The sequence below is a fragment of the Pelecanus crispus genome, chromosome Z (genome assembly GCF_030463565.1).
Source record: "Pelecanus crispus isolate bPelCri1 chromosome Z, bPelCri1.pri, whole genome shotgun sequence".
Taxonomy (NCBI): domain Eukaryota; kingdom Metazoa; phylum Chordata; class Aves; order Pelecaniformes; family Pelecanidae; genus Pelecanus; species Pelecanus crispus.
In genome coordinates this window covers 19,192,635-19,220,336 of record NC_134676.1, presented here as the reverse complement: position 1 = coordinate 19,220,336, position 27,702 = coordinate 19,192,635, and positions in this window count along the sequence as shown.

Genomic DNA, 27,702 nt, shown 5'->3' with positions numbered 1-27,702 from the left:
TAAATGTTTTACAGTTCTACATCTGCGTCAAAGTTATTTTGTGTTTAGTTTAAATAATAATAAAGGAGGGAAAATCAAGGTTAATTGGCATTTTAATAACAAGTATCTCAATTAAAATTATCTTATCTACAGAAAAGACTTCCCCTGTAAATAATTACAACATGTTCTCTATTTATTCTGCAGTTTGAATAACAGAATGAAACCAAATTTGATAGATTACTTCAGTATGAGTTCCATCATGTGTATTGATGGAAGTATACAATCCACATTTGTTATTAACCTCTTATACCTCAATGATTGTTATTAGTGGGAATTCTGTTCTCGTGCAATTATTTATAAAGACAGCTGTGTGATTCTGGATGGATATTCCACCAGATTGGAGAAAAAGCCACTATCCCTACACGAACACTAGACGAAAACAGTAAAAGGTAAGGCTATAGATACACAGAACAACTTTCAAACCTGCTTAAACAGATGGGCTCACTGTTTTTATCTTGTGAATTGTCATGACAATTGTCAAAGGTGTTTTAGGTCAGATGCAGAATGCATATTTTGATATCTTTACATTTTCTGTGAAATACAATGCTTGTTTTCCAGTATCTTCTGGTTGGTTGTGGATTATAAACAGTAATGCAGACATAAGCCAGGTGCTCTGCTTTACCTGCCAGATGCAAAGAAACCTACTTCAGCAATTTGCCTAGTAGGTTTCCATTTTTTCATATAGTTAACAGCAACCGGGGAAAAAAATTTCATAATTCAGTTATACAAAATGGACTCAGATTTCCATTCATGTCATATCTGTTAGGTGGCTGATAATTCCATTTCTGTGCTTTTTCCCTCTATTGTTGTACCTTACAAATGTACAGCCTCAAGCCTTTTTCTAAATACAACCATGGAGATAGGGGAAAGAATCTTCCTCAATTTCGCATTTTCACTCAAGAACTTCTCACTCTAAGAAGTGCAGTAAATTGTTCAATACAGGAAAAACAAATGAAAAAATAAACCCCCATCAATTGTCTGTCTTTCCAGTTTGCTGCCAATTCCCCTCATACTTTGTTTAATTTTTGTTAAATTATCTTGCTTTTTGAAGCCAAGACTCAATCTTCATATATAAATACAGAGCACCTTTAGGAAACTACCGTAAAAGAAGTTAAACATTGGTGAGCAAATACTTATTTACAAATGCATTGGTTAAATGTCTTGTTTAATGGGGATATTCATTTATAGCGATTGTTCAGGCACATTCCTCTCTAAATCACAAGAAAAAGGATACGGGAAATGAAGACTTATGGATTTCATTTTTTTCTTTCACTTATCATTCTTCTTCTATCAAATGCCAGCTTTCTGGCATTTTCTTAAAGCAAGTTTTCCTTCTTTAAACAGAATGCACAAACACAAAATGTACCATTGATTTAATTAGTGTTTAATATAAGGTATGTACATAAGTGCTATGGTCACTTTTAATGGAAGAACATTCCTATGTGTCAAAAAAAAAAAAAACATAGGCAGGCTTTTTAAAAAAATAATATCATGAGATATCACCTGCAGTTGCCCATAAATCAGGTAATCTGGGCTTGCTTCTTAAGAATTTTGCTAGATAGATTGAAGATCTATGAAGATCTTGCTCATTGCAGGGCAGTTGGACTAGATGACCTTTAAACATCCCTTCAACCCAAGCTATTCATGATTCTATAGACCTAATTGGAATGAAATAAAGGGAAGGATTTCCTGGGTTCAAGAATCTTTGAACACTGTTTGTTATTTGAAAAGAATTGCTTTGAGGTAACAAGCAACAGAATTATTCAGAGAAATTTCTCTGTTTGTAGAAAAATTGGTAGATTTCAAAGACAGCTTTTATTATTTTTAGATTTGACACAGGTAGTCATTGTTTTCATTTTTTTTAAAAAAACCCCAGCATTCCATTAAAGATAAGAAATAACTGAGCATTCAACAATCCTTTTAATGTTATGGCATTGTAATCTGCTTCTGTAGCAGATACAAATAGAAACAGCATAAACACAGGTATTTTCAACAAGAAATTCAGACTAGATCTTTCAGAAATGTTGAAGATCTTTCCAAAATATTGAAAACCTTCTGAGCAGCAGTCCTACCTTTAAGTGTATTGACTGCAGCCCCAAGCTCAAGGTGATTCACAGATTTGCTGAGGCTGTACTTTCTCTCCTCCTCCAGGTCATTGATGGAATCATAGAATACTTTGGGTTGGAAGGGACTTTTAGAGCTCATCTAGCCCAACCCCCCTGCACAGAGCAGGGACAGCTTTAACCAGATCAGGTTGCTCAGAGCCCCATCCAACCTGACCTGGAATGTTGCCAGGGATGGGGCCTCCACTACCTCTCTGGGCAACCTGTTCCAGTGCTTCACCACCCTCAGTGTAAAAAATTTCTTCCTTATATCCAGTCTAAATCTACCCTCTTTTAGTTTAGAACTATTATTCCTTGTCCTGTCACAACAGGCCTTGCTAAAAAGATTGTTCTCATCCTTTCTATAGGCCCCCTTTAAGTACTGAAAGGCCACAATAAGGTCTCCCCACAGCCTTCTCCAGGCTGAACAACCCCAACTCTCTCAGCCCATCCTTGTAGGAGAGGTGCTCCAGCCCTCGGATCATTTTTGTGGCCCTCCTCTGGACACGCTCCAACAGGCCCATGTCCTTGTGCTGAGGGCTCCAGAGCTGGACGCAGTGCTCCAGGTGGGGTCTCACCAGAGCAGAGTAGGTATTAAAGTGGATAGGTGCTAGAATAGAGTCCTGAGGCACTCCACTGTGGCTGGCCTCCAGGGAGAGTAGAAACTGTTAGCCCATGCCCTGGAGCCTGATGAACCAGTCAGTTATTCACACATCAGGTAGTCCACCTGTCTGAATGCAAGGTGTATTAGAAATCACACTAATGCAAGGTGACTTCTGAAGCAACAAAAAAAAAGACATGTATATTAAGTGGGCAGGTTAATATAAGGAGCTTGGACTGAATTGCAAACAGTTCCTAACTCCTATCTCCATTAAGAGGCAGGTCTTTGTCTTCATTATTCTTACAGTTCAGCAACTTTGAGCAATATTCTGCACTGTAAGGGAATGTGTATACATTTATATATTTTATATTTATATATATATATACACAAAAAAATCATCTGTCTGCCATTCACTTCCAAAGCTTGTCTTTGACTTTTGCTTCCATCAGAAATCCCCTTCCCCACATGCCTTTCACTATGATCACAACCTCTGTCCTGGGAGTTTTTCCCTTTTCCTTTCCCTAGGTGTACACAGGGAGGCATGATTAATCATTTTATTTTGCAGTAAATAGCTATGTAACAGTTTTTCATAATATCTTGATGCAAATAATGGCAAAATTCCTAGTATAAGTGCTGTGAAGAATTCCAGGTGACATGTGCCTAGGCTTAGATCTGTGTTTGGAAGATGAAAGTAACGTTAATGAAAGCAAGTTAAATGTTCTGTTTGCTAATTGAGCTTAAATTTTGAATTTAGAAAGACTGCTGCTTGGCAGTTTAGTCATTATTTAGCTTCTGGTATGAGTCAGATCTTGGGTATGTGCAAAGCAGCACCCCAGCATCTCTCCCACCCATGACCAAGGCAGTAAGGAGGTGCCCAACTTTTTTGCTGTTTGGTCTGCAACACTGTCTCAAGCACTGGAGAAAAACAAATTAGAGGGTTATAAGATTAACTTTGTACTATATGGTTCTCTTGTGAGAAACCGAGGCAGGGTTTATGCCAGTAAATCAGGCTCAGCAGCCTTAAGGGTGAAGCACCAAATGAAGTCTCTGGAGAATGTTTTTCAAGAATCTCTCTTTCTATGGGTTGTGTTGGGCTTTTGAGGAATGTGAATGCCTTTTTTCTGTGGCAGAGTTGGGTTTGTGGACAAGTATGTGCTTTTCTTTTTCCACAGAGAGAGATCATTAGCGTCCTTTGTTTATTTTAAATAGGTATGCTGAAGAGATTAAATTTGGGTTTGAAACTTGTGTATCTCTAACTGACTTTTTAATGTCAATGCAATGTTATAACTAATCTATAAATTATAAAGACAGTAAATTGTTTGTTTTTCTTGCCAAATGACTTGTTGATAAACATCTGTGATAAGACTTTAAAATATGAATGCCAAGGGCTGAGACACTTCCTTTGGCTGGGCAAAAAGATCTTAAGAACTCTTGAAGAATAACACTGCTATTCTTCACCATCTGTCACCAAGCACAAAAGTGATTCTTGTGAAAAGAAAGATATGTTTAAAAGACAAACTGAGATTGTGTAGTCACTATCACACAAATGCACACACATGCAACATTACATAAAAACAGTAGAGTTGAAGTATATTAATAACTGCAGGAAATAAAATCAAATACTGGGTGGCAAAAACAATGCAAGTTTTTTTTGTCACTTAGTTTCTGAAGCAGTGGTCTCTCTCATTGGGGAAAAACCAGGTGCTGTCCCCGCCGCCCCCAATCACAGTAGGGATCTCTCCATCTTGCCATCACCCACAGTCCTGTGCCCTCTCACTGATGAATCTGCAGAGCTTTTAATTCACTGTGAATGGAGGGAGATGCTATTGCTAGAACCCAAATTTCTCATGAGAGAAACTCCACACAGTGAAGCTGCTGGGTGTGAGCAATCTGTTGTGGAAAACTGATCACAGCTACATCAGAGTTTTTACATAAAAAGCATTTTACAAAAAGAATAGAAAGCATAGGTAATCTAATTTTGAACTGAAATTTTTATTCATGTACAGTGAAATTTAGATTATATAAATGCTCTTTTACAAACATACACACACAAACAATAATCTTTTAATCTATTAGCTTTCCCTATCACTAGAGAAGAGTGAATTTGATACGTGATTTTAAAAATTATCAGTATAATGTTGAATCAAAACAGACATAGCTGATTCCTTCTCTATTTCTTCAGTTTTCTTGTCTTATTTTGTGAGAAGTATGTTCATCTTCTAGGTTATTCACGATACCCCAAATATAGTTGAGAAGAATTATGAATATACAATAAATTAAAACATATCAAGTGTGCCTGTCTGCTTCATGGGCATCTGTTCATGAGTGTGTGTATACAGAAAAAAATGCTGGCATGTTAAAACTTGGTGCTACTTGATTAAAATCAAGGGCATTTTCAGTCGGCTTGAAGGGAAACAGGTTCTAGTCCTCAGCAGAGCATAACCTGTGTTAATAAGAAGAATTCGGCATTTTCAAGGATTTTAAGTATTGGTTCCCTTTGGCTGGAGTGGATTCTGCTTCCAATAGGCTTGTTTGTAAGCTCTGTATGCAAACAAACGTGCTTTTTGAACTTTACAATGCTGGTATCTATTCATATTAAAGCATAGGAAATTTTCTGAAGACATACTTCAGAAAATCAATTCCAACAGTTTGCTTTATAGAGAGGTAAATGTAAATAAAGACATGGTAAGGAAGTTGCCGCTTCTATAAGCAAAGCAATGCCCATACCTAATTGTGTCTTGTGCTTAGGAATAGGCAGCAGCTTTTGATAGTATTCTTCAATACTATAGGGATAGGTAGTATTATGTAACAAGGATAACTTTCCAGCAGCAGCTTCAGTAGAACTGATGGCATTTGCCCAATTAGACCTTAAGACCATATCTGTACTGGTAAGATAAAGAGTATCTAAGGACATCCTGGGAGCTGGAATGTAAATAGATGTGTTTCCAAACTCTTACAGAGGTTCCCAATCCACTGTTGGCCTTGGCCAGCTGGCACTCTCCCAAACATACACATTGGGCTACTCCAGGAACCAGTCTAAATATCTAAATATTGGCTTGTATGTGGTTATCTTATTTAGCGAATAGAAGAGCTCACTAACATACACATGGGCTCTTCTGTGTCTACATTGTTCCTGCATAAATGCAGCCTATGTTGCTTCGGTTTACAATTGAATTACTCTTAGAGCAATAAAAAAATGAAAATTCTTTGAATAGAAAGCAAGTATGAAGCTTTTCCAGTCTTCCTTCTGCTAAGTCTCTCTGTCCATTGATTGCATTGGCATTATGGGCTACAGACCAGTCACAGTCACAGTGCAGTACTCCAGCAGACCAGTGTGCCAGTGACATACTGCTATCAAAGGATAAATTTTAAGCAAGTAAATATCCAGATTAAAAATACATAGGATGAAAAATTATTAAGAAAGGCAGGACACACAAAATTGTTCCCTCTGCCTAAAAATATATGAAAAGAATCCAGGTATGCTGTTGGTGAATTACCTTCTCCCACGTTGAGACTATGGACTCTATTGAACAACGTATTGGTCACTGTGATGAACAACCAAAATGGATGCCAAATTACAAAGTCTAATATCTTACGCATTTCTGAACGGAGGGGAGAAACTTCACTCCAGACAAGTTCCCAGCTCTGTTTATGCATTTTGAATGAAACAGCTCAAAAGGCATGAGAAACTTTGAAGTGCAATGTCATTAGTGTTAGGACGTATTTGCTGTGATTATGAGGATAAGCTACCTCTATGTCTCAATATTGTGCAAACGCTGTGTTGCTTGTCCAGTATGAAAAAGCTTGCACTGCTGACTTCCAGCTTGCCTTGCTGTAATCTCCTGAGCTATGACTTGCTACTATCAGAATTAATATACAAAGAAATATATAAAATTGAAATATGAAAATGTACATATATACAACTATTTTCTATTTACTCTGGCTTCACCTTTTTATCCATCTCACTAACCAAAATTCTGCCTTCTGTGAGTTTTCTCCATTAGGAGATAAAATTGCAGTAGCTGGGTTTTTCTTTGATGAGATGCTTGTGTAGACACTCACCATGCACTGGAGAAATAAAGTACAAAACTAATTAACACCCCATTTTGAAGCAGCATTCTGCCCAAAAACCTCTTGTCATAAGTCTTTAGAGGCATGTCCTACCTGGGGATGTGCTTACTGCTTTTCACTCCCTTTGTTATTTTCTCTACAATATAGTTTGGACATGCAAACTAACGCTGAACCATAGCCCATAGGAAATGGTGAACTTCCATGAACTTTTGTTATGGCAACAGCATGTGCCTTTGTTTCCTAAAAGGGTGTAAATCATTAATTGACCAGATGAAAAGCTGTGCTGATGCACCTCTTTCTTTCCAGAGATTCTTTGTGCAATCTGTAGCAATATCATCTTGAGAGGGGGGGAAAAAATGTAAACAGGAAACAAATGAAACTTGATGTCACGTGGCTTCTGTGGCTTTAGGTTAAGCTCCTGTGACAGGTTTTCTGCTGTCTGTTAGCAGTGCCATTTCTGCAGGAGTGTGCCACACAAACATTGTAAAACTCTAATACCTTGATCTATCTGTATCTAATAACATTTTAGGCAGCCAACCAATATCTCAAGTAAACACGTCTTGATTTGTGAGGAAACAATACTTGAATAAATCAGATTAAAAATGCACTGTCAAGTGATAAATATTCAAATATTCTCCTTCTAGCATTGTCTTTAAGAATATTTGGACAGATTATCTACCAGCATATCTGATACTGATAAAAATTCACCAGTATAAAAAAAATACATAATCTTCCAGAAATTACAGTTGCCTACAAGAAGAGTCAGACTTGCTCTGGTTCACTGGAGGGAAAAAAAAAAGGCAGAGAAACATCAAGCTTGTTAAGGTTTTTCTAAAATGCTTTTGCTTTTGCCCTTGTCCCCTCTGTGGAATTGTGCACTGTTCATGTACACCACTGAGGAAAAATATGTTAACATAAAGAGGGCTGGTGAATCACAAAGGGGAATTCTTTATGTAGCTTGTTTCCATATGAAAGTAGCAACATTTGTGCATAAATGGCTTGCAGCATTTTTTATGAATTGGGCCCTAAGTGCTCATGATTGTCCTTGGTATTCAGTTTTCAGTCATTAGGTAGCGTTGAAACAACAGGAAGAAAAAAAGGAAACATTTTGTACCTGTGGTACTCACTTGGACAACACAGTTTTAGTAAAATAGCTACACTCTTTTTCCTTTTTGTTATAAATTATGCAGGGACAAAATGATGTGTGAATCAATGAAAAGGCAAATAATATATTTCTGAAACATTAATAGTCAGTGCCATACTCCAGATAAGGGGGAAAAATTGTTACGCTGATTTCTCTATCTGATTTAAATTTCTTTCCCATCTTCACTAATCTGGCTGCTGCCTTGACAGAATCAGATTGTGTATGGAAAAAGAGACGATGCTTCTCTCATCTCCAGGTTAACAGTGTTTTTCTTTCTTTCTTTCTTTCTTTCTTTCTTTCTTTCTTTCTTTCTTTCTTTCTTTCTTTCTTTCTTTCTCTTTCTTTCTTTCTTTCTTTACTCCTTGGTTTTTGTTTTGGGGTGGGATTTTTCAGGGTTTTGGTTGGGTTTTTTTTAACACATTATCCAACCATCAGCTTTTTGAGTAGGGTTTATTCTAAGTCCTTCTTTTCCATCCAGGAAGGAAAATATTAGCTGAAAACAAAAGCCTTTTTAAGATGCATTACAAGAGCTGTAGATGAAGGGGGAAATGAAGAACTCATGGTTTTGCTTCTTTTGAACACTGTCAAGACCCTGAACCTAAAACATCTGTGCTTGAATGAAGTAGAAGGTTTTCATTTAACATGATCCAAATAAACAGTAGTGGTCATTCATATAATTAACCACCAGTACCTAAGCCTAAATGCGACTAGAAAACTTGAGGGTTTTTCTGCATGTTAATTTCCATTAATTTTAACTTTTTCTATGTTACTTCTAATTGTATAGTGCAAAGGGTCATAGATTTTAGGTGGAAATGATATATTTGATTGCCTTTCTATGTATACCTTTCACTACTCTTGGTTTTGATTTCCTTTCCCCCTTTTTTTCTTTTTTTAATTTTCCTTTCTGCTTTGTTAAAAGGAACATAGTGAAAATAGAAATAAATCACTGTAGCATTTCTAAACTATAAGTGTTTGGTACCTGCTGCAAGCCTGTGGAACAGTAGCAGTTAATGACCAAGTTAAACATTATCTTTAACATATTAAACTAACATATTCAGGAAGGGATAGGTAGATCTATTTGGTTGTTATACCAGGACAAATTTGTCTTTGATGGAGACAGTGGTTCCTGCTGAATTGTTAATATTGCAAATATGTGGAGTTTCTCTGGGGGACATGCATGCAAGTACTGATAATGATAATCTGATCTTAACTCTGAACATGTGATGAGATCAGACATAGCATCAGTTACTTGTGTATTTGTGTAACAGCCTACTCTGCTTGAGGTTTGTGCATTCAATAAACTGGTATTAGCAGCCTCCCACAAGAAGAGGAGCTTTTTGAAGACCATGCTTACAAAAAGAAGTGCCTATAGGTAAAGTTTTTTAGGTTGCAGGGGAAAAAAATGTGATACCTATCACTAGCAGATGTATGCACTAAAATAATCTTTAAGCAGTTATCTCCAGATTTACATTTTATTCTAGATTGAGATTAATCCAGTGTTTAAAGATTATCTGTGTAATGATCCTTGCCTATAAATTTTCAAATTAATATCATAAAGAATTAATTTCTGACTTGTTTCTAGTGGCAGAAGTCACAGATTGTCATATGTGTGTCCCTCGGCCTATTGCCAACCTGTCTAGTACTGAGAGTGAACCTGACTGGTAGGTAATGTAGCTGGCTTTGTAATTGAGCTGAACAAAAGAAATCTTGTCCCACATCTATCCATCTTCCTGAGTGCATGAGCACAGGGGAGATATTTCAAGGCTTTCTTTTTTCCTTTGCCTTACTTTCTCTCCCAGTCCAGACAACTTACTAGCAGTCCATCAATAGGAGATTCTCCAGCAGATTTGGGAGACAATCATGTGGAAAATGAAACAATCAGCTTGATCTTCTGTGCTTCCAGACCGGGTGTGATAGTAGGGCTTAGAGCAGATGAGTGTTTCCTTGGTTATCTCAGGAAGCTGTGCAACATTGCACCCTCCATCCTTCCATGTGTCATTACTAGTAGCCCCTGTTCAGAGTTGGGCTGAGTAAACTGGCATTATTTAGTCCAATCTCACTAACAAATCTGATCACCAGAGTGTTCTGAAACTCAGTGCTGTGGGCTTCTGCTCTGAAATGGCTGCGTGGTGGAAGGGGAGGAGGACGTGGTGGCAAGCAAATGACAGACACAACTGTAGATCAATGTGGTGATTGTATCAATTTCAGATTCTCTACTAACAATAGGTGTCTGATTGGACACCACTGACTTTATTGGGAAGTAGATGGGATATAATATACCTTCCAGTGCATTAGTTGTTTCTGCTGATTGGATGAAGGATAAATTTCACATGGAGGACAGTTTGAGTCCCATCATTCTCACAATTACGTTGAACACCAGCTAAAAGTGTCCTGTTGCTGCTGCACTTTACAGCAGCAAATTAGAAGGATTTTCCTAATGCATTTCCTCACTGTAGTCTGTGCAGCATCATTCTTCAATAAACTGAGATCTGGGTCAAAACATCTCACTGTTCTTAATTTCAATAATTCCATTTAAAGGGTAATCACTTTCTCTAGAAAAAGAAAAGGACAATAGAAAGAATAAACACAACACTGGGAGTCATGGAAATGGAACAAATAAATTGAAAGTTAAGAAGCTTTTATTACAGTAAATCTTGTTTTGTTCCAAAAGACAGCAATGTAAAGTATGTAGTGAAAATAGCCATAAAACAAATCATCACCCTCTTAATCCCATAACCCTACCCCCCATATGAATTTTAACAGTACTAGATTATCTGGACCACCTCCCTTTGTTTGAACCACCAACTTAACTCTATGCTGAAACTAATGGATGAGATTTTTCATTACTGTTTTGAAGATTCATCTCTGTAAAATGTTGAAGTCTCTTCTAATGATCCAGTAAAGAAAAGGGGGGAGAGAGGAGGGGGGAAATCCCACAGTTTGCTGAAGAACATGTTGTTTTTCTTCCAGAGACTTAAAGCTTTGCAAGTGAGTGCTGCTGGCTCAGGGCCAGACTGCATAGTACCTTTTAGAGTCACACCCTAAGACCCCAGTTCATCAAGGTACTTAAGCATTTGTCTGATGTTCCATATATGAGGAATACAAATTAAATTGGAGTTTAATTATGTGATTAACTCAATTTATTTAACATTCTAAGCAGAGCATATAAACAGACCATGTAAATAAAGGGCGGAAGAGTTACTTTCAAGAGTAATTCAATAGCTGTTAAATATTTTCTATATGGTTCATGAATTGTGTGGCCTCATGTATTTACCTTTTAATTGTTCAGGACTATTGGGATTCTAAAAACAAACAACTGAGAACTAATCTGATCTAAGGAGCTTTCCAAGGAACATTTTTATCATTTATCAAGCCCCCTTTGCTCTGTTAGACTTCACCAAATGACAAGGCTATTTTCAAGCCGTAAACCCCCATGCCCCATGCAGTTATGGCATGCAACCAAAGAAGTCTGGAGGAGAAAATGAAGTCCTAATTAACAACAGCTGCTCACGCCTAGCATTTCTGAAGATTTTTTTTCTTCTTCTTCTTTTTTTTTTTTTTTCCCTCCAAAATTCAGAATCAACTGAGTCCCTAACGATTTATCTTCATGGTAAAAAGAGGAAGCCTCACACCAGTCTCTGGGGGTCTCTTTGTTGTCCAAGCTGTGCAGGAATCTCTTATCACAGGGAATTTGATAGAGGTTTCACTGTTGTTTGCTTGTTACATTCAGTGACCAAAATCAAAGCAAATGACAGTTATTTCCTTTACTCACATATTATTAGTTTAGTGCAAGGCTTTGTCATCAAAGCACATGGGAGTGTTCTGTCCTTTAGAGGCTAATATTAAAATATAGAATGGAATGATCATGTTTTATTGGCTTAGCCTTTCCCTGCACTGCTTATAAAAACAGACAGTGCTTTAAAATGTCTCACTAATGCTCATTTTCCTGAGGGTGGAGTTGACCTCAAGTAGTTTACAACTTGGCTGTTAGTTAAGACTAATTAACTTTGACTTTGTTGTTACAATAGCCTAATCTGCAGTTTCATCTTATAGAAGTCAAAGAAATAGTACATTCAAATGAAACAATGGAAATAGTGAGTGTTTATAAGTTGGCTATATAAGGAGGTCTTTCCTCTACAGTCTTCATCTCCGTCTTCCTAAAAATGTTTGTGGTTTCACACACTTTTACAATTCTTTTTAACCTGATCCAGAACTCTTCAACAGTGAAAAACACTCTCTGTACCTTCCACGCCTTATCTGTTTCTTTCCAATTCTTGTGAGTAAGCAATACAGTTCCATTTTTAAGCATCCTAACTCATATGAAAGAGTTATTTTTCATGAAATGATACAGCTTAATGCTTCTAAACAAAAAGCATTGTGCTAAGGACTAAATTTGAAATACTTTTTAATTGTATCATTAATCCCTGATGTACTCTTTCTGTGGGGCCTTCCTTATAACATTATCACTTTGTAAGAACAAGCCAAACTTTATTTGTGAAAAACATTATTTTAATTTAAGCCAGAGGAATGAAGAGTCTCGTGTTTTAATTATGCTAAAATTACAAAATGACCTTATCATACCACTTTTACAAAGAAATAATTTGCATTAGACAATAACTTTTGAGAAAACAACTGTCTTTAACATCAAAAATAACATAGGCTGTGTTTGTATAACAGCCATGAAAGTGGTCTTAATGTAATGTTCAGCTTTAATATATCAATTAGATCAATACATTAAGCATTACTTTAACTTAAGTAAAAGTTAAATGATTCACTTTTTGAGAAATAATGGCAATAAAGTCTAAATTGCTCTTTTTAAAAGTTTGTTTTATTTGAATTTGCATCTTTACAATTAACATAAATTGAAAAACAATTTAGGAACTTATTGCCATGACATTAGTATTCCAAATAAATTCTTTCTCTTTGTTGCAGTGGAAACCAAAAAAAATGAAACTTCTAAAGTTCTGTGTTTATATCCAGATCCCACAAAGACTTTGGGCTGAACGGACTAACATTATAAAGTACAAACAATACATTCATGGATCTTGAAACTGTCATTCATAATGTCATATTTTATTAAGATAGCATTAAATAGTTTAAAATAGTATTAAAATAATTTTATTAAAGCTATTTTATGAAATCTTGGGCCAGACTAAACCCACAAACGGTACAGACTGTGAATGAAGCTGTACCAGTGGTCTAGCAAACCTCCCTCACTGAATGAATCACATTTGCAAGCTTTACTGTCTGGTGAACACTATCACAGAACCCACAAAACAACACAGAAGAAGTCAGCTATAATTTCAGCCTTATGGTGGCCTGATCACTGTCCTTAAACTTGTTGATTCATGTATAAGCCTTTCATCCAAAAAACTCTCTCCCTGCACAAGCAGTAATGCTCAAAAACCTTCCCCTTTTCTGCCCAGCTGCTGCAGTTAGTCTCCCTGGGATCTCTATCTCTACTCAGCTGAGGTTAAGTGCATACTTTAATATCTTTGTGTGTATTCGTGAAGTAGGAGCATATACTTTCTGACCCTAAAGAAAGGGGAGCAAAGGTAATGCCAGCAGTGGGGTGAGAGGTATGTACAATCAGGTAAATATGCCCAAGTCACGCTGGCTGCTACTCTGCCCTTAAAGGGAACTAAAAAAGGAGGTCTGGGTAGGAGGCGATCGCCATGGCTCTGCTCATTCCCCCTAGGCTGATGCTGCAGTGACATTACTGTGATTCAGTTCACAGGGGCACTGACTCTGTGCTGCTCTGAACTACTGCTACCCTCGGACTGACTGTGAGAGGTAGTCTTTTTCCTGTGCTCTCTTTGAGGCAGGCAGAGAGCTAAGTTAGCTTCAGTTTGTTGTGCAGACTTAAATAAAAAAACGCTCTGGCTTAGCCTCTCCTCTCAGGAGGAAATTCACTGCGATTCACCTGATTAATATCAAGTGAATCCTAAGACTTTGACTTATGGCATAAATGAGATTTTAGTGTACAGGACAAGATGCGTGCTAACATTTTTGCATAAATCTGCATTGCATTTTTTGCAGTAAGACATTCCATGCAATGCTTTTGATCAATGCATGTTATTCCTTAAATATCTTTGCCTACTTGGGGGGTGACATGTAGATGTGTTTAAGCTTATCTAACACTCTTGTGGTTTAATTTTTCACTTTGTCTTATTGTCTGCCTTTGGTTTTTCTTGACAGTGTGCCTGCGGGAAATATTTTCCTGTTGCATGCATTTTGACATCCCCAGCAATCTGTCATACTAACTGTCAGCAGCTGGAACTACACATAATTTTTTTTTCCCCTCATCCCTGTTCTTCAGGTATTCTTTTCTGCTTGTAACATATTTCTCAGCAAGTATGATCAGGCATTCAGTAAAAGAAGGTGCAATGCCTGCTCTCCAAAGCCAAATTCTTCCCATTTAAACCACTGAAACTCTGTAGATCTGCTGAATTTTATGGAGTTATTTCATTTAGTTTTTTTAAGTAGAAGAAAGCAGAACTTACACTGTAGTAAATGCAGTAAGAAAGCATATTGCATGGGAAGGTCTCTCTTTCTGTGCTCTTTCAGCCTCCTGTTTAAACAGTTGTAACCGTGTTTTACAGAAAGGCACTAACCTCCTTCTTAGTGAGGACACACAGGCTTGACAAAGAGGAAATATTGTGGTTGTTCCAAGTGCTTAAGAAAGTTTAGTGGCAATATGTTTCCCATCCAAATAAACAGAGATAAGTGGCCCTCACCAAAATGCAGGGAGGCTGAGCACCATCATGGGTATCTCTAATTCAGATAGTGCAAGGTTTAAAAAAAAAAAACCAAAAGTATTGTGATGTGATTCAAGGAAACAGATTCAGGGAATGTACCTTTGAGAGCCAAATATGACTCGTTGCATTTGAGATTCCCTTTTTTCTCTTTTAAAGAAGAAAGTACTGTTGTTAGGTAACATGCTCCTACTGGATTTTTAGGTGTTTTGGTTTAGATTTCCATTGGCGAATGAGACATATAAGCTATTTTCTTATACCTGGGCGTTTCAGCCTGTCTAGGCACCAAAGTAAGTAGTCTGGATATAACCCCAGTTGTAACCATTGAAGCTGCTTCACCTTTCTGAATACTGTATTTCAGGAAAAAAAAAATAGTTGCTTTTCTGAGGTAGAAAGGTTGCTTTTTCTAGTCTGGAGCTGAATTGCAGAGAGGAAACTAGAACTGTCTGCATATGGTTAATGTGTAAGTGGTATAGAAAAAGAATTACAGAATCCTATTTACTAAATTACCTTCAAGCTTGCTGAACGAACTAAAGCTGTTTCTGCAATCATGCTTTCTGCCAAATATGTGAAAAGGGTACCTGCTCCTTAGTCCTGATTCAAAGTCAGAGAAATGAGGTTTACTGTCTGTCAACAGCATAGAATAAAGCTTTTCAGTTTGCTACTTTAATATGACCAACTGCCAGTCAGCCACCAAATTTTGCTTGCTATTTTAACATTAAAGTTATTTTAACAAGGCAGTCACAACAGAAATAATTGTGATACGTGACAGTGAAGAAATCTTTTAGTGACCATCTGCCAAAGCAGTCTTATATACCGTGGTAGCTTCACAGAATACTGTGACTGGGAAAAAAAACTTAGTTATGATACGTCATCTGCAACACTTGGGGCAGGGGGGAATTTATTTCAAAGCCTTGGTAGCTTTTGTTGTCTTGAAAGGCACTGTTTGCTGATTTTGGAGCAAGTATTCCACTTGCATTATTTTTTTTGTATCAGGTCTGGAAGATAACTATAAATTAAAATCTGAAAATATTTTTTTTCTCTTAACCCATTTAAACACGAGACAGTTCCCAGTTTGTACTTTTTAATGATCATTTACCATGATCATTAAGAGATGATCTTAAATTCAGATCAGAAAACTTAGACTGCAACCCCCTCCTGAACTTTTAAATAAAGTTGCTATTAAACTTAACTTAAATAAACTTAACTTAAACTATGCTTGAACACCATTTAAATTGCAATCACAGTCCATAGAAACAATTGATTATTGAGATTAGAATAAAGCAGGAATAATATCAACAAATCACATATATTTAACTACAAAAATACCTTGAAGATAAATTTGCAGAAAGAAACTTGCATACATCTTGTAAAACCCCAGAATGGTCACATAGAATTCCTATCTGACAGGAAGACCCGATACTCTAACTGTTCTCTGCTTTTGCATTTTATAATTAGTTTTTTTAATCCAAGGGTATGAATTGCACTTAGGGATAGTGTAGGGATTGCACAGAAAGCATACATTGCTGTGAGAACAATGTTTTTCTTTAGCTATGAAAGAGAATCACAACTCACAACTGTGCATGCAGGTTATGGTCTAGTCCACACTAGAGGCAGCAATACCAATATACTCCTGAATATTGCCTATTTAAAATATTTAATTCTTTTTTGGTGTAAATTTAACTGGAAGTTGACAATGGTCCTCAGTCCCAGTATGAGTGACCTGCATTATATTATTTGTGTCATAGTCAAGTTTGCTGGGGTGCAGCTGTATGGGCTGCTGTCCTCTGAGGCCTTCTTAGAGACAAGATGTGTATCTCTTGAGCCTACTCTACTGAGCAAATTTTTAAAGAAATAAATACTGTATGTACCAAAAGTGCTTTTTGTAGGCAAGGTTATTGATCCATTGGTTGGGGAAACCCACCCTGAGGGTGGATAGAAGGAACAGCCATGAGACCACTGTATCAGACCCAGGGAGAGAAAACAGTCCCAAGCCTGTATTTGATGATGAGATTTGTAAAAAGCTCAGTTAAAATGCTCAGTGAGCACAGAATTGGGCTTTAGCTTAGAAATATTTGAGAAGGAAAGTCATCTGTCCCAAGACTGCACAGTTTTCCCTGTGGCACATTTACAGAGAGCTTATCTCTTTCTTGTGAAAAATGGTAAAATTAAACAGGTAGAAAGACAAACCAAAAGGATATCACTAAGGTGGCAAAGGAGAAAATCTGACTGATTAAATCCTAATCACAGTGGACTTGGAGAGGTTTTTAAACAGATTTCATTAAGCTTTAGGATTTCTCAGTGTCTACAGATCAGACTCAAGATTACAGGGAGAAAGCATAATGGCTTTAAGCCAAGTGACTTCTTGTTGCTCTGTGATGATACAGCATCACAAAGCAGTAGTGAAACTACTAAACATCAAAGGTATTAAAAAAGTATCTATAGCATATCCGTTCACAAACGTGTTTTACTATTTGAATTCTTAGGCAAGCTACTGCACACTCTAATTAAATTCACTTAAAGATATATAACAAGTTCTCTACATGAACATGGTGGATCTTACTGGTACTGATATCTTCAAGACTTTTGGGCACATCATATTCAAGGTGTCTAAATCTAGAAAGAACTTCACCTTTAAATAGGTTTTAATACATTAATGGAAAATATGAATATTGTTTGTTTATTTTCATGATACACATAATCTTGTAACCAAGTTTTTTATGCAGACAGGGATATGGATGTGGACAGGCAAATTATCACCAGTGATACAAAAGTTGCTGTATGATGTTGTGCTTCAAATAAGCTGAAAGTTAATGTTTGATCTTCCTTTTATGGAAACCTTGAAAATTAAAACCAGTAATGACTGCCACATCTGTAGCCTTTCATTGCTGCCTCTTCTCTCTAGATGAACACTCTAGCTCTCATCCTCAGGCTCTCACCTGTCAAAGGTAGAATTTCAGTTCTTCCAAATTTTAGAGAAGGATCTGTGTACAACAGCCCACTTGTACATTCTTTCCTAAGTATACCTAGGCAAAAGCTACTGGTTTAGACAGTTCCTTGGACTGAAAGTACACACTATTCTCATGTTTTATAACATCTTCAGTATGATTAGGAAAATGTAAGTTAAGCTTTACCTTGTCGTGCATGTGAAGCATAAGCAGCTAGGCTTTTTTAAAAACAAACAAGCAAAACCCCTGCATCTACAATACTGCCAAAGGTTCCCTCATCACAAGCACCTTTGCTACAAATTAAATCATGCTTTTTTAATACATACTTCATTTTTATGGCATACTATTTTTCTAGATGGAAAATAATATTGGCTATTTTTTATACAAGATTCTCCTTTCTGTGTGGGAAAGAAGGGTTAGGGCTTGGTGTTTTTCTTGAAGATGCAATGCTACCTCCCTAGTACCCGTTACTTCATGAATTGGGTAGTTTTCTTCAAATGCATATGGAGTTGAAATACCTTCAGGAAGTGGTCTAATCCACATTAGATATCCACTTAGTTCAGTATAAAGAGTCAGCAGGTACTATGAGATGCCAGCTATACACTCAAGAGTCCAGCACAAGAAGTTTTCTTCTCTGGGTGCAGCTGGTGATGCAAGCAACATGGCTGAGCCCAGAGTCCCCAGCACAGAAGTAGAGAGGTCAGCCCACGAGGTACTGTCTTGGTGCACAGGGTACTTCAGCAGGTCAGGACACATTTAAAAGGGTGCAATCTCCCTCTCCTTGCCCCCTACCTCTGCACTTAAAGTAAGGTACTGCAGTTACATATGTAACTATTATGGACCTAGAAGAAAAGCAAGCAAAAGCACTTGCACTATGGTGAGGGCTCTCAGTTGGCCAGGTGGACAGGTAGGCACCACTGCATTTGGTATGGCTTAGATGTCTGCTTAGCCATACATCTCTGTGCTCTGTTGCAGCAAAGTTTGGGATCAGACTCTTCTGTGTATGTTTGGGGATTTATTTTTTGTATGTGGGACTCCTTCCATAAGATAGTTAACTAATGTGATTGGAACTTTCACTTTAGGTTTACACTGTAACTTCTTAAAACTGAAGAAATGAACAGACCCTGGGCAACATTTAGGGTTGTTCATACTTATGTTTAAAGACATAAAAACCTCATTCTAGCTATAAGCCAAGTCTTACACTTAAGCATGCATATTTTCAATGGGTTTGCCCCCTGAGAATGTTAAATTTACATGAATAACCAGCAAAGAACAGTACTGTTGCTTTAAGAAGAAATACCAAATATATCCTGACACCTTATTTCTGAAGCAACAGGACCCTCAGCAGTACCTTGATACATGTGATAAATTCCAGAGAAGAAATGTGAGAGTTGCACACTGTTGAAGAAGAATAGCTCTTCAAGCCCCCCTCTCCCAGAAACCTTGGCCCCCTCAAACCCTACTTGTGCAAAATGTTGTGGTGCAGGTTTCTGCTTTGTCATCCTGGCCAGTCCTGGTGACAGTAGGGCCTTCCTATGGCCCTGAAAAACACTGGATAGTCCTCCTGCACCTGATCTACAGTCAGAGGCTGTGAGTTTTGAAAGTTGTTTCTCTGGATAGCCCTTTCTTTATGCAAAATGCTCTAAGAGGAGAACAGCTCTTTGGCATAGAAAGATTTTTGCGTTTTCTCTGTCTGGACATCCAGTATACAACATATGAGAAAGCAGAAGCAGAAACTCACCACAGTCTTCAATAACACCGAATACAAATGGAACAGTTTTAAATATTTCTGAATCCAAAGGAACTTGGCTTTTGTGTCCCAACTTTCCACAGGTGTTTCCAGATACTAATTTCAATGGTATACGTGCTGGTTTGGCTGGAGTAGAGTTAGTTTTCTTCATACTAGCAAGTATGGGGCTATGGTTTTGAATTTGTGCTGGAAACTGTGTTGATTACACAGGGATGTTTTAGTTACTGCTGAGCAGTGCTTACACAGAGTCAAGGCCTTTTCTGCTTCTCACCCCACCCCACCAGCAAGCAGGCTGCGGGTGCACAAGAAGTTGGGAGGGGACACAGCTGGGACAGCTGATCCCAGCTGACCAAAGGGATATTCCATGCCATATGACATCATGCTCAGCTTATAAATCTGGGGGAAGAAGAAGAAAGAGGGGGGACATTTGGAGTGACGGCGTTTGTCTTCCCAAGTAACCATTAGCGTGATGGAGCCCTGCTGTCCTGGAGATGGTTGAACACCTGCCTGCCAGTGGGAAGGATTGAATGAATTCCTTGTTTTGCTTTGCTTGCATGCACAGCTTTTGCTTTACCTGTTAAACTGTCTTTATCTCAACCCATGAGTTTTCTCATTTTTACTCTTCCAGTTCTCTCCCCCATCCCACATGGTGGAGGAGTGAGAAAGTGGCTGTGTGGTACTTAGTTGCCAGCTGGGGTTAAACCACGACAGTATAATTTCTTGTTTTATTGAAATATCTAATAGCCAGTACAATTGCAGTACAGTTTAATGAAGTTCTTGAAGGACACATCAAAATTCTGACAAATGGAAAAACACGAGCTCTTCTTCAAATACATCTGTCAGTGTATAAACCAGTATCCCATAAGAAACCAAAAGCTTTCCTTGTGTTATTTCTAGAAGATGCATCACAGGTCATATACTATCTTTAAGTGTCTGATGTAGAAGATGGTGTGCTTGCCATGATTTTAAGAGAGATTTTTCCTGAGAAATGCAGCCATTGGTTGATTGTCATATTCAAGGGCTCTTCACTTTTTATTTCTGAGACTGGAAAAGTCCTTTGTTTCATTAAAGACTGACTCTAGGGGTCCCCTCAACTCTTATGCATGTATGAAGAAGTTGTCATCCTGTCCATCCAACTGACCTTTCTCTAGCTGCAAGTGATTGATCCCCAAACTATTCAAGGATATTTGTGTCATGGTCACATTTGACAAGGAATGGGGATAGAAAGTCAGTGAAGTGCTCCAGCAATCAGAGGCCTTCACAGCTTGCAGAACAACAAACTCTCTGCTAAAGGGATGGCAGGTGTTTCAAGATCAAACTGGAGGCATTACAAACATGCATGCTCAAGCAGCAGCAACTGTCTCACATTGTTGAAAGATCAAGCAGAGTCAAGCAAAGGCAGCTCTTCAGCTGTAAACAGGCATTCATCAAACAAACACCTTGGTCATCCTAATGAACTCTGTGACTGGGAGGGGGTTAAACATAAACATTTATAAGCTGTAGACATAAAGACACCTTCCATGAGGACTGGAACATTTGGTCTTTTAGTATGATTTGTTTCTGATACTCTGCTTCCACATCTCAAGTTGTAGAAGCAGAAAGACCACTCTGAGGCAATGGCAGGTCAACATATTAACACCTTTCTTGTTCATATGAGTATGTCTTCCTGATGGGTCTTTCCCTTATTCCTCAGCAGAGGTTACCCATGTCCTCTTCTCCTTCATATTCTTTAAAGAGCACCTGGCCTAGATTTCAGGTCTTTTTTCAAGACTTAGGTCTTTTTTCAAGACTTAGGTCTTTCATGCGCTGCTTGTAATTGTATTTGTGAATTTTCTTGTAGCAAGTGGTATTATAGTTTAAACATGAGTTTGGTAAAACACTTGTGCAGAGGTAGATAGCTTAAAATATTTTTTTTTTTATTTGAATGCTAACCTTGATTTGTGTCAATAGCTACAGCACTGAAAATATCATCACTTCTGTAGTGAATCACATATAATGCTGGAGAGGAATCACAGGTTCATGTTAACATCCTACCCTTATGTCAGTACTGCTTCAGAGGGTTGGTTAAGCTGTATTCTACAGCTGTATTCTACAGGTTAAGCTGTATCCTCTCCACAGTGGTTCAGTACATGGTTGCAGCAGTGCACTGCACAGCTTGCAGATACAGCCATTTCTCATTACAGTGCTACAGATCTGTGCAGGAATGTCAAGACAGTGTCCCTAAATTGTGGCACAGATCTTTACTGTCAGCAAAAAATTTTTAACTGGGGGGGAGGGGAGTCCCAAGGAAGTTAAAGTATTAATATACTCCATTATGCCTGCCAGTAGAAACATAGCAGTTGGCAGATTAGTATAAACATAACACAATGACTAAACCACTTAACATAGAAAATACGCTAGTGCTTATACGTGCATTAGTACAATACAGGAAACTTTGGTTTATGGCTTTATACTTAGATAGTTTATACATGCTGCAGTAGGTAGGATCATAGTGTATCTCCAAGCAGTCTCCACAGCTGTGAACTTTAAAAAGCAAGCTTGGAGGATGGAACTTTCCAAAAGTTTTTTGTTGTTCTTCAACAGTGGTGAAAGACCAGTTTATTCAGGGTCCTTTTTCAGAAGCAGAAGCCTAGGGTTATGTCATGTGCTTTAATTTTTTCTCAGGATAATATTTGGACTCCTGCATGTGCTTATTTGGGGTTTGTGCCTGAGATGTGTTGAGAGTATATGAATATATTTCATGTAAAATAGTTATCAGTATTGAAGTGGTACTTGTACTGCTTCTGAAACGTTACTATTTTCTGCAGTAAGCCTGTTTGGGCAGAGTTTTGGGGTTTGATTTCTCTGAATTTTAGTTCTAGATATGCAGTCATTTAGGAGTGTCATGATCCAGCTGGGCTGCCCAGGGAGGATTGTAGTGGTTCTGTGATTCCCTTGGGCTAAATTAAGGTGAAACAACACCAAATGATTGATTAAACACTTTATTGATAGTAAAAAACAATGTGAACTTGGAAAGCGCTAATGGTAGGCAACCTGAACCAGGAAAGCATAATGGTAGGCAATGTGGGTTCTGATTGGAATGCTTATAAGAAGAAAGGAAAAAAAAGAGGGAAGGAGGGGGCAGAGTTGGGATAGAGAAAGAGAGATTGATCACTACGCTTGGATCCTGTGATGTCAACGGTAAACACAGCAATTCTCCAGTAGTGGGTGTGTACGTGGCTCATTGGTGTTGTGTCTTTTATGGACTAGTCCCCACCTCTAGTCTCACCCCCTTGAGGACTTATAAGGTTCTTGTTCCAGAATGTTCTTCATCTTCTGCACAGGGGCCATTGTGGGGGGTGGTCATGAGGGGTCTTTCAGGTGGTTGTGAGCCCTTTCCCCAAAGGAATTCTGTGTGACCTCTGGCCATATACAGTGAGTTGTAAGGCACATCAGAAGGTGGGGCTGCACATCCTCCACATCCTCCGACAGGCCTTCCCGCTTTGTGCCAATTGGCTTCTCACCTGTGGTTTAGTGGTGCTATGCAGACCCTCATTTGTCGCTATGGAGACCTTAAATTGTCTGCTACTATGTTTGAGACATCAACATACATTAATTCTTTCAGTCTCTCACAAGTCGGGATGCAAGTTTCGCACTATGACTAAATTTGGGTTTTTTTCCAGAACAAAGAATTTTCAAGGATTTCTCCTTGCAATTGCTGCAGTTTGTGGAAGACAGAATCCAGAATATTTAAATTTAGCCAATAAGAAGCCAGAAAATTATGTTAGATAAAACTTTATGGGTGAACAGCAGGTGGGTAAATATTGGATTAAATGCAGAGGGTAGTGGTTAATGTGTTGTACTCTACCTGGAAACTGTTAACAAGTGGCGAACCATAGGTCTATCCCATTTAACAACTTTTTCCATGACCAGGAGGAGGTAACGGAATACTTGCTCCTCAGGCTGGCAGGTGACACCAAAGTGAGAGCACAAGCCCACATGCTGGAGAGCAGGGTTGCCATCTAGAGGGACCTGGGCATGCTGGAGGAATGGGCAGTGTGTAGTTCAGCCCAGAAAAAGGCCAAGCCCTGCCCCTGGGAAGACAAAGCCCTGGGGAACAGTCCAGGCTGGGGACTGCCTGCTCTGGCAGCAGCTCTGCAGAAAGGTCCCTGGGGCTCTGAGGACAGCAAGCTGCACAGGAGCCAGCTTGGGGCTAGGAGCAGTGAGTGCCAGCAGCATCCAGCACTGTAGGAGTAGGACCACAGCCAAGAGATGGTGGGACATGATGATCCCCCTCAATTCCACACATCTTAAACCACACCTAGATACTGCATCCTCTGGTTTGGGCTCCCCAGGCCAGGAGAGACATTGCTAAACTGGTGTGAGCCCAGTGGAGGCCCACCTGCCCTGTGAGGGGACCCTGAGTGATGGGGCTGCTCTGCCTGGAGAAAGGAAGGCTTTGGGGGCACCTCAGAGCATCCTTCTCCTACCTATGATCTGCATGTTGGGAAGACGGAACCAGGCTCTTGGCAGCCTGACAGTAGCACGAGAGACAGTGGGCATACTTTGAAACAAGACAAGTTCAGGCTGGAGATAAAAGGAAATGTTTTTCTCCTTGGGGACAGTCCAGAGCAAAACAGGTTGCCCAGAGATGCTGTGTGGTCTGCATCCTCAGAATTTTCCAAGACCAAGCTTGAGAAAGCCCTGAACCACATGGTCTGACCTCCTCAGTGATGGTGTTCTCAGTAGAATGTTGTATTGGAGACCTCCTGATATCCTCTCCAACCTGAATTATTCCATGTTAGAAGTACAACAGTAAGAGACCTTCCTCCTCCCACAAGAAGCAGTGATGTAAGGATTGAAATAGAAGGAACTGTTCCCCATGGCAGCTTCCACATTTCATTAAACACCAAGACAGAGCTTGCACATCAGTCCTTTTCAGTGAACATCAGATGAGACAGAAGGCTCCACAATTGTACTTACTGGTTCAAACTAGTTGCCTGGACAGTTTGAAAGTTTAGTGCATTTTCAAAAGCAGAACTTTGCACATAAAACTGTACTTTGATGCTTCAGGCTACACTGGCTTTTCTAAGCATCATTTTTGTGAAGCAATACAATTAGATGATGGACTGGCATTTGTTGAATGACTGGAATCTTTACTGAGTATATATAAATAATGTAATACAGAATACTAAGAAGTTAGTACCATGAGAATTTGTATGCCTGTCAGACTGGTATGAAAGAATAATATTTGGGGAAAAACAAATACATAAAATAGGAATTCAATATTACTTGACTTTTAAAAGCTAATTGAATTACCTGAAAATAGATTTTTATTTTGAATGTAAAAATTATGACACATACAAACTATGTATTTATATATATTAAGCCACAGCGTACCTGCTAATTAAGGAACTGTAGTCTCCTTGAGGACAATATGACAAGCATTGAAGTAAAAGAATGAAGTATTTTGTGACACATTATCTTGTTTTCTTTCTTCCAGAAATTCACGGCAGATTATTCACAAGACATGGTCTGTTGAGTTTCACTCAGTATCCTGAGTTCCCAGTACCCTACAGTTTGTGAAAAGGTACATATATATTGTAAAAGCAATGAACATTTCTCCCGAGGTGCTGTGCACCAACAGCTCCTGATGGAGTCATAGTTTTGTTTCTTCAGGTCATCCAGTAAGGCACATGTCTCTGAAACATTATTAATTCTTAAACCTCATTTTCTGTGGATGTTTTGAAGTGTTTGAATGCAATGTTACTTCTCGCACAGGCACGATGTTAAAAAAAAAAAAAAGAAAATTAAAGCTGAAAGATTAAATCACTAGGAAAAATGTTTTTGTGTTTCCATACTGACTCTCCAGAGAATGACAGTATATTGTATAGATATATGTGGTGTCTGAGGTAGGGACAGAAAATTGCAAAGCAGCTAATACAGTGTTTATCATCTTAACACTTTTCTAGTTGAAATAACAATTTTTTTTTTCCTTCAAAAGAACAATACTTAAAGGGTGTTGATTTATGTTAATCAATAATTTATCAGCTTATTCTCTTTCTTCACTGCCAGCCAGATGCTTCTAGCTTTGCACTGCCAGACGATGTCAGCTGCAAAGCATAATGTCCTTGTGCTTCATGTAGAAATAACATAAATATTTAAAAAATCCTGCTACAGGAAGTGAGGGGGAGTTAGGGTGGGGGTGAGAGATTTTGCTGGTTTACTGTGAGAGCAATACAAGTCTATGTATTTTATGGACTGGTATTATCAGAAGTGGAGGCAGGGACATTTCAGTATGATTTTTATCTCCTAACAAGACTGACAGACCCAAGTCTTTTCATGGCAATTTGTTGAAGACATCTGGTGAAGCTTTCTAGGGGATGAACACACAGCAGAATGTTCTGCTGGTATCAGTTGGCATGGCAACTAGTAAAAGAGTATTCAACATCCATAGGTTTCAAAAAGGTTGAAGCCTAGTTGAAAATCCATTTGGGCTCCTATCTGCAAAATTCTCCTTTTGAAGATGCACTATATCTTTTTTCAGGGAACTAGGCTGAAACAGTAAGTACAATTGTGGAGCCCTCTGTCTCAAATAATTTCCAAAGCACAGTATTAATGATTCCAGGAAGCAGAGGCCTGAGATGATAGACAGTATTACTGTCACTGTGCAAAACAGAATATTACCAGAAGGCTGGTAAAGACTGCTGAAGCCTGGGGGTAATGCAGGGAAAGATGAGATGAGACAGAGGGGAGAGAAAAATGCTGTTATCAATGTTTAATACAGTAATTATCATGAGTCACTTCAGGCAAATGGCTGATTATGTTTAATCATTATATATTGTTATGTAGTATAAAGTTATTCTATACAAGGCACCCCACTCCCTACTTGGCAAGGTCATATCACTTGAACACACCCAACAGCTACACAATATAGGTTATTTATTTAAAAGGACTGACATAGGAAAAAAATATCTTGAAAAGTGGTGTTCACATCTCCTACACAAAGACCAAGTAAATTCACTTTGGTTGATAACTTTGTGAATATTGAGAAGAGAAAGAATTTACCACCCTGACCATCGTTCTCACATAGTCATTAGTCTAATCTCTTCAATGCCTGTGTAGGATACACATTTTGGGAATAGATTTATTTGGAGTTTGTTTTTCTTTCTGCAACTTGCCCCTTCACAAACACAGTGGTTTAACAGCTGTACTAACTCTGTAGAGTTACTTTCTAGATTTAAAATGGTTTACATAATGGAGTTCAAGGGCTGATTAACACACCAGAGCTGGAGCTGTAACCAGAGAACCACATGGAAGACAATGTGGATCATCGCAAGGTGCAAGCTTAGTTATGGAAGCATGATATTCCTTCATTTCTTTCATGCTGGTGTATACAAAATAGGAACTGAAACCAGTTAAGAGAGTCAGTCTAGGATAGAAATCCCCTGTCTACACACTTTGCAACTAATACAGCAGGACTATAGGGAGACCTTTTCATAGGACAGAGGACTGTGGAATACATACTGTCTATAGCTTGTGTCTTCTATTCGGGAAAACAAAGTATGGTGATACACCTCTGAAATCCAGTATGATCACACTGTTGAGGGCTGCGGATTTCAGTGTGCTTGGACTATACACTAAATCAGTAAAATAGGGATTGCTGTAGAGAGAGTGTGGGTGTGCATGTGTATATATCAGTGCTTATATTTGCTTTTTATGCATGTATTTTTTTTTCTGTTACTAAATTATATAGGATATTTTGGCATTTATTAGTGTGATACACTTTCTTCTTGAGTATAAACTTTAAAAAAATAAAAGAAATTGATTACTAAGTCTGTGTTCAAAATGCTAAGCTCAACTATGCTGTTTCCTCTTTACTGGGACCTTCTTTGGAAACCAGATGCAAACCTTAACAAGGGTTATCCATGTTAAATACAATTGCAGTAAACTGTACAGCAATGGGTAACCTGGCTCTAATTAAAGTTAAAACTTTTTCCTCTTCCCCACCCCCAAAAAAACTTTGTCTGTGATCTTTTCAAATTTATAGCAGGGAATAAAAGAGAATTCCTGCTCAACCTATTCCTCTTCACCCCCAAATTATGATTATATATTTATTATTCTTGGCTGTGATAAAGTGATGAATATGGATGCATTTACATCCAACTTAAAACTTGCAGTTGAAGCACAAAGTTCATCTTTTTTTCCACTAATGAAGTGATATTTGCTATCCTAATATTGCTGTTCTGTGAGTTAATACGGATTGTTTCAGTGAGATCCCTCTTCAATCAGACATCCAGTCTCCAGTGTCTC